The sequence below is a fragment of the Styela clava genome, chromosome 10, assembly GCF_964204865.1.
Source record: "Styela clava chromosome 10, kaStyClav1.hap1.2, whole genome shotgun sequence".
NCBI lineage: Eukaryota > Metazoa > Chordata > Ascidiacea > Stolidobranchia > Styelidae > Styela > Styela clava.
Genome location: NC_135259.1, coordinates 18,650,976 through 18,668,591, shown reverse-complemented (window position 1 = coordinate 18,668,591; position 17,616 = coordinate 18,650,976). Strand labels below are relative to the sequence as shown.

General features: G+C 37.5%; 19 non-coding genes across 19 annotated transcripts; 12 read left to right on the top strand and 7 right to left on the bottom strand.

Moving 5' to 3' along the window:
• Positions 1 to 37: 37 nt before the first annotated feature.
• On the bottom strand, positions 38 to 109 carry Trnae-uuc (transfer RNA glutamic acid (anticodon UUC)). Its single transcript has one exon. It is a non-coding gene; the product is annotated as a tRNA-Glu (tRNA).
• Positions 110 to 705: 596 nt separating this feature from the next.
• Trnan-guu (transfer RNA asparagine (anticodon GUU)) lies at positions 706 to 797 on the top strand. The gene is given in 2 exon segments: positions 706 to 743; positions 762 to 797. It is a non-coding gene; the product is annotated as a tRNA-Asn (tRNA).
• A 447-nt stretch (positions 798 to 1,244) lies between these two features.
• On the top strand, positions 1,245 to 1,318 carry Trnai-aau (transfer RNA isoleucine (anticodon AAU)). The gene has a single exon. It is a non-coding gene; the product is annotated as a tRNA-Ile (tRNA).
• Positions 1,319 to 1,634: 316 nt separating this feature from the next.
• On the bottom strand, positions 1,635 to 1,706 carry Trnae-uuc (transfer RNA glutamic acid (anticodon UUC)). The gene has a single exon. It is a non-coding gene; the product is annotated as a tRNA-Glu (tRNA).
• A 595-nt stretch (positions 1,707 to 2,301) lies between these two features.
• Positions 2,302 to 2,393, top strand: Trnan-guu (transfer RNA asparagine (anticodon GUU)). The gene is given in 2 exon segments: positions 2,302 to 2,339; positions 2,358 to 2,393. It is a non-coding gene; the product is annotated as a tRNA-Asn (tRNA).
• A 447-nt stretch (positions 2,394 to 2,840) lies between these two features.
• Trnai-aau (transfer RNA isoleucine (anticodon AAU)) lies at positions 2,841 to 2,914 on the top strand. The gene has a single exon. It is a non-coding gene; the product is annotated as a tRNA-Ile (tRNA).
• Positions 2,915 to 3,230: 316 nt separating this feature from the next.
• On the bottom strand, positions 3,231 to 3,302 carry Trnae-uuc (transfer RNA glutamic acid (anticodon UUC)). The gene has a single exon. It is a non-coding gene; the product is annotated as a tRNA-Glu (tRNA).
• Positions 3,303 to 3,897: 595 nt separating this feature from the next.
• Trnan-guu (transfer RNA asparagine (anticodon GUU)) lies at positions 3,898 to 3,989 on the top strand. The gene is given in 2 exon segments: positions 3,898 to 3,935; positions 3,954 to 3,989. It is a non-coding gene; the product is annotated as a tRNA-Asn (tRNA).
• Positions 3,990 to 4,436: 447 nt separating this feature from the next.
• Trnai-aau (transfer RNA isoleucine (anticodon AAU)) lies at positions 4,437 to 4,510 on the top strand. Its single transcript has one exon. It is a non-coding gene; the product is annotated as a tRNA-Ile (tRNA).
• A 316-nt stretch (positions 4,511 to 4,826) lies between these two features.
• Trnae-uuc (transfer RNA glutamic acid (anticodon UUC)) lies at positions 4,827 to 4,898 on the bottom strand. The gene has a single exon. It is a non-coding gene; the product is annotated as a tRNA-Glu (tRNA).
• Positions 4,899 to 5,723: 825 nt separating this feature from the next.
• On the top strand, positions 5,724 to 5,797 carry Trnai-aau (transfer RNA isoleucine (anticodon AAU)). The gene has a single exon. It is a non-coding gene; the product is annotated as a tRNA-Ile (tRNA).
• Positions 5,798 to 6,113: 316 nt separating this feature from the next.
• On the bottom strand, positions 6,114 to 6,185 carry Trnae-uuc (transfer RNA glutamic acid (anticodon UUC)). The gene has a single exon. It is a non-coding gene; the product is annotated as a tRNA-Glu (tRNA).
• A 2,261-nt stretch (positions 6,186 to 8,446) lies between these two features.
• Positions 8,447 to 8,520, top strand: Trnai-aau (transfer RNA isoleucine (anticodon AAU)). Its single transcript has one exon. It is a non-coding gene; the product is annotated as a tRNA-Ile (tRNA).
• Positions 8,521 to 9,608: 1,088 nt separating this feature from the next.
• Trnan-guu (transfer RNA asparagine (anticodon GUU)) lies at positions 9,609 to 9,700 on the top strand. Its single transcript is given in 2 exon segments — positions 9,609 to 9,646; positions 9,665 to 9,700. It is a non-coding gene; the product is annotated as a tRNA-Asn (tRNA).
• Positions 9,701 to 10,147: 447 nt separating this feature from the next.
• Trnai-aau (transfer RNA isoleucine (anticodon AAU)) lies at positions 10,148 to 10,221 on the top strand. Its single transcript has one exon. It is a non-coding gene; the product is annotated as a tRNA-Ile (tRNA).
• Positions 10,222 to 10,537: 316 nt separating this feature from the next.
• Trnae-uuc (transfer RNA glutamic acid (anticodon UUC)) lies at positions 10,538 to 10,609 on the bottom strand. The gene has a single exon. It is a non-coding gene; the product is annotated as a tRNA-Glu (tRNA).
• An 825-nt stretch (positions 10,610 to 11,434) lies between these two features.
• Trnai-aau (transfer RNA isoleucine (anticodon AAU)) lies at positions 11,435 to 11,508 on the top strand. Its single transcript has one exon. It is a non-coding gene; the product is annotated as a tRNA-Ile (tRNA).
• Positions 11,509 to 11,824: 316 nt separating this feature from the next.
• Trnae-uuc (transfer RNA glutamic acid (anticodon UUC)) lies at positions 11,825 to 11,896 on the bottom strand. Its single transcript has one exon. It is a non-coding gene; the product is annotated as a tRNA-Glu (tRNA).
• A 2,261-nt stretch (positions 11,897 to 14,157) lies between these two features.
• On the top strand, positions 14,158 to 14,231 carry Trnai-aau (transfer RNA isoleucine (anticodon AAU)). Its single transcript has one exon. It is a non-coding gene; the product is annotated as a tRNA-Ile (tRNA).
• Positions 14,232 to 17,616: the final 3,385 nt, after the last annotated feature.

Below are 17,616 nucleotides of genomic sequence, written 5' to 3'. Positions count from 1 at the left end.
TAAAACTGACCTACCTGATCTTTGTTTGAAGAAAAGTTTCCCAGACCGGGAATCGAACCCGGGCCGCCTGGGTGAAAGCCAGGAATCCTAACCCCTAGACCATCGGGGAATACGATTACTTTGGCAGAAGTATTATCTAATAAATTGGTGTTACCTCAATGTAGCGCTACTGAAGTAATATCCGCGTAGTTTTCTTCGTCATTATTTGAAATACTTCATGTACTTCTGTCTTCTGTATACAGCTGATATCTTTGTTTTATGTTGGAAATATCACTGAAAAACTATTCCTATCAAAAATTAATTTATTATAAGGCTGACACTGTAATGGCCACATGGTTCTTCACGAACAACCTACCCAGTCACTGTCGCTTTTACAACTGTAACAATCAATGATTTGGTATAAAGAGTTTCCCAGACCGGGAATAGAACCCGGGCCGCATGGGTGAGAGCCTGAAATCCTAACGCCTAGTTCATCTGGGATATCGGCAGAAATGACCTACTCTCTCCACTGAACTAATATCCATGCTGTCTTCGAGGTCAGTATTTTAAATACTTCATGTAATTCTTTCTTAAATTTATAAATTATGTGTTTTGTTGTGTTGAGAAAATCATTTGAAACCAATGTAATTTAATGCAGATTACCAAAAAATATTGGACATTTCGAATCTTTTATAAAAACAAATTAACAAACCATAGTCCGTGTCGGTCTCTGTGGCGCAATCGGTCAGCGCGTTCGGCTGTTACCTCTTATACTGATGGGTACCGAAAGGTTGGTGGTTCAAGCCCACCCAGGGACGCTGTCTATTATTTAAAAAATGAATCCTTTCTATCTGTGTGTTCCCTCGGATGAAATCCATTTAATATTAAGGAATAGCAAGTCTATCTTTAATTTCTGTTTCCTAGAGTCAAACAGATACTACAAAAACAAATGTCGCTGATAGAATTTAGTACTTCGTAACTGAAAGATGCTATCTCGTTCCTCTACTGTTTCTTCACACAATTAATCCATGGTGACTAAAATATCAAATGAAAAACTTCTCCCTCACTCTATATGCTTAGACGAATTCCACTTTTCCACAAGGAATAGCCCAACGGCGATTTCAGTACTTTCCTATCAGCGCTTTTGACTCGTGTGAGAAAAGTACTTTCTTAGTTAAAAAAATAACATTTCACAACTTCCTTTTTGAAGACAATTACTGTAAGAGTCTTAATGAAATTGGCTGAGTATATTCAATGGAACATATGGCCGGTTAGCTCAGTTGGTTAGAGCGTCGTGATAATAACGCGAATGTCGCGGGTTCGATCCCCGTACTGGCCAGTGTCTTATTAACCGTTAATCTCAAAGAATGACACGGACTTGAAGTTAGGTGAAAGTGTTGTGCTGTTATATTATTGTACTCGTGACATTCCCATATTTGCATGCATCTTTACGATCATCCTCCTTAACAACTACAACAGTTAAATCGATAAATTATCAGGTTAAACCCCACTAATCACATTCTGGAAAGTTTTTGTTAAGGTAATATATTCTTTAGTCACTCGAGAAATACAGCCTAAAGAGTAAAGCTTCACCATTATCTTTCTGACGTTTCAAAACTAAAACTGACCTACCTGATCTTTGTTTGAAGAAAAGTTTCCCAGACCGGGAATCGAACCCGGGCCGCCTGGGTGAAAGCCAGGAATCCTAACCCCTAGACCATCGGGGAATACGATTACTTTGGCAGAAGTATTATCTAATAAATTGGTGTTACCTCAATGTAGCGCTACTGAAGTAATATCCGCGTAGTTTTCTTCGTCATTATTTGAAATACTTCATGTACTTCTGTCTTCTGTATACAGCTGATATCTTTGTTTTATGTTGGAAATATCACTGAAAAACTATTCCTATCAAAAATTAATTTATTATAAGGCTGACACTGTAATGGCCACATGGTTCTTCACGAACAACCTACCCAGTCACTGCCGCTTTTACAACTGTAACAATCAATGATTTGGTATAAAGAGTTTCCCAGACCGGGAATAGAACCCGGGCCGCATGGGTGAGAGCCTGAAATCCTAACGCCTAGTTCATCTGGGATATCGGCAGAAATGACCTACTCTCTCCACTGAACTAATATCCATGCTGTCTTCGAGGTCAGTATTTTAAATACTTCATGTAATTCTTTCTTAAATTTTAAATTATGTGTTTTGTTGTGTTGAGAAAATCATTTGAAACCAATGTAATTTAATGCAGATTACCAAAAAATATTGGACATTTCGAATCTTTTATAAAAACAAATTAACAAACCATAGTCCGTGTCGGTCTCTGTGGCGCAATCGGTCAGCGCGTTTGGCTGTTACCTCTTATACTGATGGGTACCGAAAGGTTGGTGGTTCAAGCCCACCCAGGGACGCTGTCTATTATTTAAAAAATGAATCCTTTCTATCTGTGTGTTCCCTCGGATGAAATCCATTTAATATTAAGGAATAGCAAGTCTATCTTTAATTTATGTTTCCTAGAGTCAAACAGATACTACAAAAACAAATGTCGCTGATAGAATTTAGTACTTCGTAACTGAAAGATGCTATCTCGTTCCTCTACTGTTTCTTCACACAATTAATCCATGGTGACTAAAATATCAAATGAAAAACTTCTCCCTCACTCTATATGCTTAGACGAATTCCACTTTTCCACAAGGAATAGCCCAACGGCGATTTCAGTACTTTCCTATCAGCGCTTTTGACTCGTGTGAGAAAAGTACTTTCTTAGTTAAAAAAATAACATTTCACAACTTCCTTTTTGAAGACAATTACTGTAAGAGTCTTAATGAAATTGGCTGAGTATATTCAATAGAACATATGGCCGGTTAGCTCAGTTGGTTAGAGCGTCGTGCTAATAACGCGAATGTCGCGGGTTCGATCCCCGTACTGGCCAGTGTCTTATTAACCGTTAATCTCAAAGAATGACACGGACTTGAAGTTAGGTGAAAGTGTTGTGCTGTTATATTATTGTACTCGTGACATTCCCATATTTGCATGCATCTTTACGATCATCCTCCTTAACAACTACAACAGTTAAATCGATAAATTATCAGGTTAAACCCCACTAATCACATTCTGGAAAGTTTTTGTTACGGTAATATATTCTTTAGTCACTCGAGAAATACAGCCTAAAGAGTAAAGCTTCACCATTATCTTTCTGACGTTTCAAAACTAAAACTGACCTACCTGATCTTTGTTTGAAGAAAAGTTTCCCAGACCGGGAATCGAACCCGGGCCGCCTGGGTGAAAGCCAGGAATCCTAACCCCTAGACCATCTGGGAATACGATTACTTTGGCAGAAGTATTATCTAATAAATTGGTGTTACCTCAATGTAGCGCTACTGAAGTAATATCCGCGTAGTTTTCTTCGTCATTATTTGAAATACTTCATGTACTTCTGTCTTCTGTATACAGCTGATATCTTTGTTTTATGTTGGAAATATCACTGAAAAACTATTCCTATCAAAAATTAATTTATTATAAGGCTGACACTGTAATGGCCACATGGTTCTTCACGAACAACCTACCCAGTCACTGTCGCTTTTACAACTGTAACAATCAATGATTTGGTATAAAGAGTTTCCCAGACCGGGAATAGAACCCGGGCCGCATGGGTGAGAGCCTGAAATCCTAACGCCTAGTTCATCTGGGATATCGGCAGAAATGACCTACTCTCTCCACTGAACTAATATCCATGCTGTCTTCGAGGTCAGTATTTTAAATACTTCATGTAATTCTTTTTAAATTTATAAATTATTTGTTTTGTTGTGTTGAGAAAATCATTTGAAACCAATGTAATTTAATGCAGATTACCAAAAAATATTGGACATTCCGAATCTTTTATAAAAACAAACTAACAAACCATAGTCCGTGTCGGTCTCTGTGGCGCAATCGGTCAGCGCGTTCGGCTGTTACCTTTTATACTGATGGGTACCGAAAGGTTGGTGGTTCAAGCCCACCCAGGAACGCTGTCTATTATTTAAAAAATGAATCCTTTCTATCTGTGTGTTCCCTCGGATGAAATCCATTTAATATTAAGGAATAGCAAGTCTATCTTTAATTTCTGTTTCCTAGAGTCAAACAGATACTACAAAAACAAATGTCGCTGACAGAATTTAGTACTTCGTAACTGAAAGATGCTATCTCGTTCCTCTACTGTTTCTTCACACAATTAATCCATGGTGACTAAAATATCAAATGAAAAACTTCTCCCTCACTCTATATGCTTAGACGAATTCCACTTTTCCACAAGGAATAGCCCAATGGCGATTTCAGTACTTTCCTATCAGCGCTTTTGACTCGTGTGAGAAAAGTACTTTCTTAGTTAAAAAAATAACATTTCACAACTTCCTTTTTGAAGACAATTACTGTAAGAGTCTTAATGAAATTGGCTGAGTATATTCAATAGAACATATGGCCGGTTAGCTCAGTTGGTTAGAGCGTCTTGCTAATAACGCGAATGTCGCGGGTTCGATCCCCGTACTGGCCAGTGTCTTATTAACCGTTAATCTCAAAGAATGACACGGACTTGAAGTTAGGTGAAAGTGTTGTGCTGTTATATTATTGTACTCGTGACATTCCCATATTTGCATGCATCTTTACGATCATCCTCCTTAACAACCACAACAGTTGAATCGATAAATTATCAGGTTAAACCCCACTAATCACATTCTGAAAAGTTTTTGTTAAGGTAATATATTCTTTAGTCACTCGAGAAATACGGCCTAAAGAGTAAAGCTTCACCATTATCTTTCTGACGTTTCAAAACTAAAACTGACCTACCTGATCTTTGTTTGAAGAAAAGTTTCCCAGACCGGGAATCGAACCCGGGCCGCCTGGGTGAAAGCCAGGAATCCTAACCCCTAGACCATCGGGGAATACGATTACTTTGGCAGAAGTATTATCTAATAAATTGGTGTTACCTCAATGTAGCGCTACTGAAGTAATATCCGCGTAGTTTTCTTCGTCATTATTTGAAATACTTCATGTACTTCTGTCTTCTGTATACAGCTGATATCTTTGTTTTATGTTGGAAATATCACTGAAAAACTATTCCTATCAAAAATTAATTTATTATAAGGCTGACACTGTAATGGCCACATGGTTCTTCACGAACAACCTACCCAGTCACTGTCGCTTTTACAACTGTAACAATCAATGATTTGGTATAAAGAGTTTCCCAGACCGGGAATAGTACCCGGGCCGCATGGGTGAGAGCCTGAAATCCTAACGCCTAGTTCATCTGGGATATCGGCAGAAATGACCTACTCTCTCCACTGAACTAATATCCATGCTGTCTTCGAGGTCAGTATTTTAAATACTTCATGTAATTCTTTCTTAAATTTATAAATTATGTGTTTTGTTGTGTTGAGAAAATCATTTGAAACCAATGTAATTTAATGCAGATTACCAAAAACTGAAAGATGCTATCTCGTTCCTCTACTGTTTCTTCACACAATTAATCCATGGTGACTAAAATATCAAATGAAAAACTTCTCCCTCACTCTATATGCTTAGACGAATTCCACTTTTCCACAAGGAATAGCCCAACGGCGATTTCAGTACTTTCCTATCAGCGCTTTTGACTCGTGTGAGAAAAGTACTTTCTTAGTTAAAAAAATAACATTTCACAACTTCCTTTTTGAAGACAATTACTGTAAGAGTCTTAATGAAATTGGCTGAGTATATTCAATAGAACATATGGCCGGTTAGCTCAGTTGGTTAGAGCGTCGTGCTAATAACGCGAATGTCGCGGGTTCGATCCCCGTACTGGCCAGTGTCTTATTAACCGTTAATCTCAAAGAATGACACGGACTTGAAGTTAGGTGAAAGTGTTGTGCTGTTATATTATTGTACTCGTGACATTCCCATATTTGCATGCATCTTTACGATCATCCTCCTTAACAACTACAACAGTTAAATCGATAAATTATCAGGTTAAACCCCACTAATCACATTCTGGAAAGTTTTTGTTACGGTAATATATTCTTTAGTCACTCGAGAAATACAGCCTAAAGAGTAAAGCTTCACCATTATCTTTCTGACGTTTCAAAACTAAAACTGACCTACCTGATCTTTGTTTGAAGAAAAGTTTCCCAGACCGGGAATCGAACCCGGGCCGCCTGGGTGAAAGCCAGGAATCCTAACCCCTAGACCATCTGGGAATACGATTACTTTGGCAGAAGTATTATCTAATAAATTGGTGTTACCTCAATGTAGCGCTACTGAAGTAATATCCGCGTAGTTTTCTTCGTCATTATTTGAAATACTTCATGTACTTCTGTCTTCTGTATACAGCTGATATCTTTGTTTTATGTTGGAAATATCACTGAAAAACTATTCCTATCAAAAATTAATTTATTATAAGGCTGACACTGTAATGGCCACATGGTTCTTCACGAACAACCTACCCAGTCACTGTCGCTTTTACAACTGTAACAATCAATGATTTGACATATAAAACCTCACTAATGATCCTTCTGAAAGAAATCAAAAATTTAAAATATTTGGTATAAAGAGTTTCCCAGACCGGGAATAGAACCCGGGCCGCATGGGTGAGAGCCTGAAATATTAACGCCTAGTTCATCTGGGATATCGGCAGAAATGACCTACTCTCTCCACTGAACTAATATCCATGCTGTCTTCGAGGTCAGTATTTTAAATACTTCATGTAATTCTTTCTTAAATTTATAAATTATGTGTTTTGTTGTGTTGAGAAAATCATTTAAAACCAATGTAATTTAATGCAGATTACCAAAAAATAGTGGACATTTCGGATCTTTTATAAAAACAAATTAACAAACCATAGTCCGTGTCGGTCTCTGTGGCGCAATCGGTCACCGCGTTCGGCTGTTACCTTTTATACTGATGGGTACCGAAAGGTTGGTGGTTCAAGCCCACCCAGAAACGCTGTCTATTATTTAAAAAATGAATCCTTTCTATCTGTGTGTTCCCTCGGATGAAATCCATTTAATATTAAGGAATAGCAAGTCTATCTTTAATTTCTGTTTCCTAGAGTCAAACAGATACTACAAAAACAAATGTCGCTGACAGAATTTAGTACTTCGTAACTGAAAGATGCTATCTCGTTCCTCTACTGTTTCTTCACACAATTAATCCATGGTGACTAAAATATCAAATGAAAAACTTCTCCCTCACTCTATATGCTTAGACGAATTCCACTTTTCCACAAGGAATAGCCCAATGGCGATTTCAGTACTTTCCTATCAGGGAATACGATTACTTTGGCAGAAGTATTATCTAATAAATTGGTGTTACCTCAATGTAGCGCTACTAAAGTAATATCCGCGTAGTTTTCTTCGTCATTATTTGAAATACTTCATGTACTTCTGTCTTCTGTATACAGCTGATATCTTTGTTTTATGTTGGAAATATCACTGAAAAACTATTCCTATCCAATATTAATTTATTATTAGGCTGACACTGTAATGGCCACATGGTTCTTCACGAACAACCTACCCAGTCACTGTCGCTTTTACAACTGTAACAATCAATGATTTGACATATAAAACCTCACTAATGATCCTTCTGAAAGAAATCAAAAATTTAAAATATTTGGTATAAAGAGTTTCCCAGACCGGGAATAGAACCCGGGCCGCATGGGTGAGAGCCTGAAATCCTAACGCCTAGTTCATCTGGGATATCGGCAGAAATGACCTACTCTCTCCACTGAACTAATATCCATGCTGTCTTCGAGGTCAGTATTTTAAATACTTCATGTAATTCTTTCTTAAATTTATAAATTATGTGTTTTGTTGTGTTGAGAAAATCATTTAAAACCAATGTAATTTAATGCAGATTACCAAAAAATAGTGGACATTTCGGATCTTTTATAAAAACAAATTAACAAACCATAGTCCGTGTCGGTCTCTGTGGCGCAATCGGTCACCGCGTTCGGCTGTTACCTTTTATACTGATGGGTACCGAAAGGTTGGTGGTTCAAGCCCACCCAGGAACGCTGTCTATTATTTAAAAAATGAATCCTTTCTATCTGTGTGTTCCCTCGGATGAAATCCATTTAATATTAAGGAATAGCAAGTCTATCTTTAATTTCTGTTTCCTAGAGTCAAACAGATACTACAAAAACAAATGTCGCTGACAGAATTTAGTACTTCGTAACTGAAAGATGCTATCTCGTTCCTCTACTGTTTCTTCACACAATTAATCCATGGTGACTAAAATATCAAATGAAAAACTTCTCCCTCACTCTATATGCTTAGACGAATTCCACTTTTCCACAAGGAATAGCCCAATGGCGATTTCAGTACTTTCCTATCAGCGCTTTTGACTCGTGTGAGAAAAGTACTTTCTTAGTTAAAAAAATAACATTTCACAACTTCCTTTTTGAAGACAATTACTGTAAGAGTCTTAATGAAATTGGCTGAGTATATTCAATAGAACATATGGCCGGTTAGCTCAGTTGGTTAGAGCGTCTTGCTAATAACGCGAATGTCGCGGGTTCGATCCCCGTACTGGCCAGTGTCTTATTAACCGTTAATCTCAAAGAATGACACGGACTTGAAGTTAGGTGAAAGTGTTGTGCTGTTATATTATTGTACTCGTGACATTCCCATATTTGCATGCATCTTTACGATCATCCTCCTTAACAACTACAACAGTTAAATCGATAAATTATCAGGTTAAACCCCACTAATCACATTCTGGAAAGTTTTTGTTAAAGTAATATATTCTTTATTTTTTTTTTTTTTTTTTTTTTTTTTTTTGCGGATCAGAATTTTCCAAGGCACAGATCAGTGTCTAATGCCACGTCATATCCGTGTCATATCGGTATAACGCTTCATAAGCATGCCACTGCATAAGCAGCAGTCATAAACTTATGGAGGCTTCAGTATCTGCCGCGCCATTGCACAGCACAAACTTCCACCCCGGGGTTCGGTATACACTGTATGTCACAGCATAACTTTCGCCCAGGGCTTCCGTCTGCACCATGCATAGCATAGCTCAACTTCCGCCCCCCGGCTTCCGTACATACTGCGTGACGCTTAACACGCACACAGCATGACATCCACCGTGAAGCTTCCGATTCATCACGTCCGCTTAATATGTGATGGTATTTCCGACATAAAAAATGGATAAAATTGCAGAGTCCACTTGGGCAGATATGCTTTTGTTTATGGTGGATTGCGTTATGTAGCTGAATATCCATTTAGGATCTCCTTCCAGTTATTTACTATTCCGAGAAAATTAAGGTTAGTAAAAGTGTTCTCCATTGTGTTTAAAAATTGCGTAAAGTGGTTTGGTATAAAGAGTTTCCCAGACCGGGAATAGAACCCGGGCCGCATGGGTGAGAGCCTGAAATCCTAACGCCTAGTTCATCTGGGATATCGGCAGAAATGACCTACTCTCTCCACTGAACTAATATCCATGCTGTCTTCGAGGTCAGTATTTTAAATACTTCATGTAATTCTTTTTAAATTTATAAATTATTTGTTTTGTTGTGTTGAGAAAATCATTTGAAACCAATGTAATTTAATGCAGATTACCAAAAAATATTGGACATTCCGAATCTTTTATAAAAACAAACTAACAAACCATAGTCCGTGTCGGTCTCTGTGGCGCAATCGGTCAGCGCGTTCGGCTGTTACCTTTTATACTGATGGGTACCGAAAGGTTGGTGGTTCAAGCCCACCCAGGAACGCTGTCTATTATTTAAAAAATGAATCCTTTCTATCTGTGTGTTCCCTCGGATGAAATCCATTTAATATTAAGGAATAGCAAGTCTATCTTTAATTTCTGTTTCCTAGAGTCAAACAGATACTACAAAAACAAATGTCGCTGACAGAATTTAGTACTTCGTAACTGAAAGATGCTATCTCGTTCCTCTACTGTTTCTTCACACAATTAATCCATGGTGACTAAAATATCAAATGAAAAACTTCTCCCTCACTCTATATGCTTAGACGAATTCCACTTTTCCACAAGGAATAGCCCAATGGCGATTTCAGTACTTTCCTATCAGCGCTTTTGACTCGTGTGAGAAAAGTACTTTCTTAGTTAAAAAAATAACATTTCACAACTTCCTTTTTGAAGACAATTACTGTAAGAGTCTTAATGAAATTGGCTGAGTATATTCAATAGAACATATGGCCGGTTAGCTCAGTTGGTTAGAGCGTCTTGCTAATAACGCGAATGTCGCGGGTTCGATCCCCGTACTGGCCAGTGTCTTATTAACCGTTAATCTCAAAGAATGACACGGACTTGAAGTTAGGTGAAAGTGTTGTGCTGTTATATTATTGTACTCGTGACATTCCCATATTTGCATGCATCTTTACGATCATCCTCCTTAACAACCACAACAGTTGAATCGATAAATTATCAGGTTAAACCCCACTAATCACATTCTGGAAAGTTTTTGTTAAGGTAATATATTCTTTAGTCACTCGAGAAATACGGCCTAAAGAGTAAAGCTTCACCATTATCTTTCTGACGTTTCAAAACTAAAACTGACCTACCTGATCTTTGTTTGAAGAAAAGTTTCCCAGACCGGGAATCGAACCCGGGCCGCCTGGGTGAAAGCCAGGAATCCTAACCCCTAGACCATCGGGGAATACGATTACTTTGGCAGAAGTATTATCTAATAAATTGGTGTTACCTCAATGTAGCGCTACTGAAGTAATATCCGCGTAGTTTTCTTCGTCATTATTTGAAATACTTCATGTACTTCTGTCTTCTGTATACAGCTGATATCTTTGTTTTATGTTGGAAATATCACTGAAAAACTATTCCTATCAAAAATTAATTTATTATAAGGCTGACACTGTAATGGCCACATGGTTCTTCACGAACAACCTACCCAGTCACTGTCGCTTTTACAACTGTAACAATCAATGATTTGGTATAAAGAGTTTCCCAGACCGGGAATAGTACCCGGGCCGCATGGGTGAGAGCCTGAAATCCTAACGCCTAGTTCATCTGGGATATCGGCAGAAATGACCTACTCTCTCCACTGAACTAATATCCATGCTGTCTTCGAGGTCAGTATTTTAAATACTTCATGTAATTCTTTCTTAAATTTATAAATTATGTGTTTTGTTGTGTTGAGAAAATCATTTGAAACCAATGTAATTTAATGCAGATTACCAAAAACTGAAAGATGCTATCTCGTTCCTCTACTGTTTCTTCACACAATTAATCCATGGTGACTAAAATATCAAATGAAAAACTTCTCCCTCACTCTATATGCTTAGACGAATTCCACTTTTCCACAAGGAATAGCCCAACGGCGATTTCAGTACTTTCCTATCAGCGCTTTTGACTCGTGTGAGAAAAGTACTTTCTTAGTTAAAAAAATAACATTTCACAACTTCCTTTTTGAAGACAATTACTGTAAGAGTCTTAATGAAATTGGCTGAGTATATTCAATAGAACATATGGCCGGTTAGCTCAGTTGGTTAGAGCGTCGTGCTAATAACGCGAATGTCGCGGGTTCGATCCCCGTACTGGCCAGTGTCTTATTAACCGTTAATCTCAAAGAATGACACGGGCTTGAAGTTAGGTGAAAGTGTTGTGCTGTTATATTATTGTACTCGTGACATTCCCATATTTGCATGCATCTTTACGATCATCCTCCTTAACAACTACAACAGTTAAATCGATAAATTATCAGGTTAAACCCCACTAATCACATTCTGGAAAGTTTTTGTTAAGGTAATATATTCTTTAGTCACTCGAGAAATACAGCCTGAAGAGTAAAGCTTCACCATTATCTTTCTGACGTTTCAAAACTAAAACTGACCTACCTGATCTTTGTTTGAAGAAAAGTTTCCCAGACCGGGAATCGAACCCGGGCCGCCTGGGTGAAAGCCAGGAATCCTAACCCCTAGACCATCTGGGAATACGATTACTTTGGCAGAAGTATTATCTAATAAATTGGTGTTACCTCAATGTAGCGCTACTAAAGTAATATCCGCGTAGTTTTCTTCGTCATTATTTGAAATACTTCATGTACTTCTGTCTTCTGTATACAGCTGATATCTTTGTTTTATGATGGAAATATCACTGAAAAACTATTCCTATCCAATATTAATTTATTATTAGGCTGACACTGTAATGGCCACATGGTTCTTCACGAACAACCTACCCAGTCACTGTCGCTTTTACAACTGTAACAATCAATGATTTGACATATAAAACCTCACTAATGATCCTTCTGAAAGAAATCAAAAATTTAAAATATTTGGTATAAAGAGTTTCCCAGACCGGGAATAGAACCCGGGCCGCATGGGTGAGAGCCTGAAATATTAACGCCTAGTTCATCTGGGATATCGGCAGAAATGACCTACTCTCTCCACTGAACTAATATCCATGCTGTCTTCGAGGTCAGTATTTTAAATACTTCATGTAATTCTTTCTTAAATTTATAAATTATGTGTTTTGTTGTGTTGAGAAAATCATTTAAAACCAATGTAATTTAATGCAGATTACCAAAAAATAGTGGACATTTCGGATCTTTTATAAAAACAAATTAACAAACCATAGTCCGTGTCGGTCTCTGTGGCGCAATCGGTCACCGCGTTCGGCTGTTACCTTTTATACTGATGGGTACCGAAAGGTTGGTGGTTCAAGCCCACCCAGAAACGCTGTCTATTATTTAAAAAATGAATCCTTTCTATCTGTGTGTTCCCTCGGATGAAATCCATTTAATATTAAGGAATAGCAAGTCTATCTTTAATTTCTGTTTCCTAGAGTCAAACAGATACTACAAAAACAAATGTCGCTGACAGAATTTAGTACTTCGTAACTGAAAGATGCTATCTCGTTCCTCTACTGTTTCTTCACACAATTAATCCATGGTGACTAAAATATCAAATGAAAAACTTCTCCCTCACTCTATATGCTTAGACGAATTCCACTTTTCCACAAGGAATAGCCCAATGGCGATTTCAGTACTTTCCTATCAGGGAATACGATTACTTTGGCAGAAGTATTATCTAATAAATTGGTGTTACCTCAATGTAGCGCTACTAAAGTAATATCCGCGTAGTTTTCTTCGTCATTATTTGAAATACTTCATGTACTTCTGTCTTCTGTATACAGCTGATATCTTTGTTTTATGTTGGAAATATCACTGAAAAACTATTCCTATCCAATATTAATTTATTATTAGGCTGACACTGTAATGGCCACATGGTTCTTCACGAACAACCTACCCAGTCACTGTCGCTTTTACAACTGTAACAATCAATGATTTGACATATAAAACCTCACTAATGATCCTTCTGAAAGAAATCAAAAATTTAAAATATTTGGTATAAAGAGTTTCCCAGACCGGGAATAGAACCCGGGCCGCATGGGTGAGAGCCTGAAATCCTAACGCCTAGTTCATCTGGGATATCGGCAGAAATGACCTACTCTCTCCACTGAACTAATATCCATGCTGTCTTCGAGGTCAGTATTTTAAATACTTCATGTAATTCTTTCTTAAATTTATAAATTATGTGTTTTGTTGTGTTGAGAAAATCATTTAAAACCAATGTAATTTAATGCAGATTACCAAAAAATAGTGGACATTTCGGATCTTTTATAAAAACAAATTAACAAACCATAGTCCGTGTCGGTCTCTGTGGCGCAATCGGTCACCGCGTTCGGCTGTTACCTTTTATACTGATGGGTACCGAAAGGTTGGTGGTTCAAGCCCACCCAGGAACGCTGTCTATTATTTAAAAAATGAATCCTTTCTATCTGTGTGTTCCCTCGGATGAAATCCATTTAATATTAAGGAATAGCAAGTCTATCTTTAATTTCTGTTTCCTAGAGTCAAACAGATACTACAAAAACAAATGTCGCTGACAGAATTTAGTACTTCGTAACTGAAAGATGCTATCTCGTTCCTCTACTGTTTCTTCACACAATTAATCCATGGTGACTAAAATATCAAATGAAAAACTTCTCCCTCACTCTATATGCTTAGACGAATTCCACTTTTCCACAAGGAATAGCCCAATGGCGATTTCAGTACTTTCCTATCAGCGCTTTTGACTCGTGTGAGAAAAGTACTTTCTTAGTTAAAAAAATAACATTTCACAACTTCCTTTTTGAAGACAATTACTGTAAGAGTCTTAATGAAATTGGCTGAGTATATTCAATAGAACATATGGCCGGTTAGCTCAGTTGGTTAGAGCGTCTTGCTAATAACGCGAATGTCGCGGGTTCGATCCCCGTACTGGCCAGTGTCTTATTAACCGTTAATCTCAAAGAATGACACGGACTTGAAGTTAGGTGAAAGTGTTGTGCTGTTATATTATTGTACTCGTGACATTCCCATATTTGCATGCATCTTTACGATCATCCTCCTTAACAACTACAACAGTTAAATCGATAAATTATCAGGTTAAACCCCACTAATCACATTCTGGAAAGTTTTTGTTAAAGTAATATATTCTTTATTTTTTTTTTTTTTTTTTTTTTTTTTTTGCGGATCAGAATTTTCCAAGGCACAGATCAGTGTCTAATGCCACGTCATATCCGTGTCATATCGGTATAACGCTTCATAAGCATGCCACTGCATAAGCAGCAGTCATAAACTTATGGAGGCTTCAGTATCTGCCGCGCCATTGCACAGCACAAACTTCCACCCCGGGGTTCGGTATACACTGTATGTCACAGCATAACTTTCGCCCAGGGCTTCCGTCTGCACCATGCATAGCATAGCTCAACTTCCGCCCCCCGGCTTCCGTACATACTGCGTGACGCTTAACACGCACACAGCATGACATCCACCGTGAAGCTTCCGATTCATCACGTCCGCTTAATATGTGATGGTATTTCCGACATAAAAAATGGATAAAATTGCAGAGTCCACTTGGGCAGATATGCTTTTGTTTATGGTGGATTGCGTTATGTAGCTGAATATCCATTTAGGATCTCCTTCCAGTTATTTACTATTCCGAGAAAATTAAGGTTAGTAAAAGTGTTCTCCATTGTGTTTAAAAATTGCGTAAAGTGAGATATTGTTTTTGAAATTATATCATCGTCCATAGGGGTCAAATATTTATTTTGGATATCCAGTCTTATTTTGGTGCCAATTAAGTTCTTTTTCCATATTACATAACATTTGGTGACTACTATTCGGTTATGCCCCCTGTAACTATTGTAGAATATTTCCTTTAGAGTTATTTTGATGGAGTTGCTTAGTACGCTGTTAAGAATTTTTAAAAGTTTTACCGCATATTTCCTCGTTGATTTACAGTTTATAATTATATGTCCTGTATTGTCTACAGGCCCTTTGCAAAATTTGCAGCCTAATATTTTTAAGTTTCCGAGAGCATCATACCTGAGGGACATTCCCCTCAAGCGATCGCCGAATATGTACCCCTCTCTTATAATGCGATACGAGATTATTCGTTCCGCGTTAGTAAACTTATTTTTATAATCATGGTTAAATAGGTGAGCTTCTTCCCAATTCACATTCAGCAGCTGTTGTTTTTCTTTGGCTGTTCTGTTGTTCTTCAATTTCATGTACAGGTCTTTATGTCTTGCAACCTCCCAGGTGGATTGCGAGAAATTCAATTCTTTATAGATGTCGAGGATGTATGCCCATTGCTCTGGAATAGTATTGCTGTGGGGCATTGAGTTGGTGTATCTATCCTTGTTGATTTGCTTGACTCTGGATCCCAAAGAGTATAATGCCTCTATTTGCCAAAATTGAGTTAGGGGTTCGTTACCCACGATGTATCTCATTTTTTCCACTGCACATGCCTTTATTTTTGCATCAACATCAATCATATTGATCCCACCATCGTTCCACATTCTTTGTAGCGATTTTCTGCTAATGGCCTCTATCTTTTGCGGGTGCCAGAGGAACTTAAACAGCGCACTCTCGATTTTCTTTATATACGTTTTCGGGATTCTCTTTACTCTCGTATGGAAGATTATGACAGACATAATCATGGAGTTGATTGATATCAGTTTACCATACCAGGTGAGGTTTCGCAGCTTAACGTAATTTAGGGTTCGTATCATCTTATTTTCGATTACCTGCCACATATTGTTTAAGTCCATATTTCCAAATTGTATTCCAAGTATTATGGTGTTTCGTTTTATGTAGTTCCCATGTGGCGAATTGTTCACTAAATTATGCGATTCTTTTGTAATACAGAGAATTTCGGTCTTATCTTTATTTATTTTTTGTCCTGTTGCTAAATGGAAATTGTCTAGCTCGTGAAAGATTTCTGTAATAGATAATTGATCTCTAACTGCGAACGTGATATCATCAGCAAACTGATCGAGTTTATGCTCGTATCTCCCCAGTTGGATACCATGTATATTGGCATTTAATTGTACCGATCTTGCTAGGGGCTCTATATTGATGGCGTAGAGAAGCATACTTAACGGGCATCCTTGCCTAATTCCTTGCCCTATATCGATTTCCTGCGTGAGTCTACCGTTTACATCTACCTGACTTTTAATTCCGTAATACATGCTTTTAATTGCTTTTGAGATTCTATTTCCAAGTCCAATTTGATGTAAAATTTTAAATAAGAAGTCATGATTCACTCTATCAAAAGCTTTAAGATTGTCTATTATTATTAGTGATCCGGGGATATTTTTCATTTTGCAGTGTCTAATTATAGCGTCTATATTATAATGAACATCTTCCATACATCTTTGCTTGAGTGCGCATTTCTGGGATGGACTTATGATTTTGTTTAGTACTGGTTCTAATCGTTTAACAAGGATTCTTGATAGGATTTTATAATCTGCATTGAGCGTTGTGATTGGCCTCCAATTTTTTAAATTTGTTTTGTCTCCCTTCTTGTATACTAATTTAACTTTCGCTATGGTAGCAGATTTTGGTATTTGGCCGAAATATAATATGTTATTCATAAGTTGAGTAAATTGCTTTTTAATAGAGTTCCAGAAGGTCAGGTAGAATTCTTTGGATAGACCATCAAATCCTGGGGATTTATCGTTTCCCATAAATTTTATTGCCCTATATACCTCTTCTTGTGAGATATAGCTTTCTAGTATAATATTATCCTCATCTGCAATTTTAGAAGAGCCCATTAAGTTTAGATAACGATTTTGGTATTGTTCTTGCGTTATATTCTCTTTGCCCCATAGGTTCTTATAGAAACTTTCTACTATTGATATGATCTCCCCGGGATTTGTCTGTACATTTTGGTCATTTGTCACCAGCTCTTCTATTGTTGTTTGCCTAGATCTGCGCCGGATTTTTTCATAAAAGGTTTTGGTGGGCCTTTCCCCTTCTTCAAGGTTTTTCATTTTTGCCATTAGTATGTCCCTTTTGTTTCGTTCATCTTGAATTATCTCGATCTGCGATTTTAGCCTTTTGATTTCGATCATGTTTTCCGCTTTCCCCTCATTGATTAGTATATCAAATCTTTTTCGAATTTGCATTAAGCTATTATTGTGGTCACGTGTCCGGAATTTCGAGTAGGCAATGGTTTGTTTTTTAACCCTCTTTTTCACATAGTCCCACCAGTCCGACAAGTAATCAAAGTTTTCGATATCCGTGAGTGCGTCTTTATATGTATTTTGGATGATGGTGATATACGTGGGGTCCTTATATAGCGCGGTGTTATTGCGCCACGT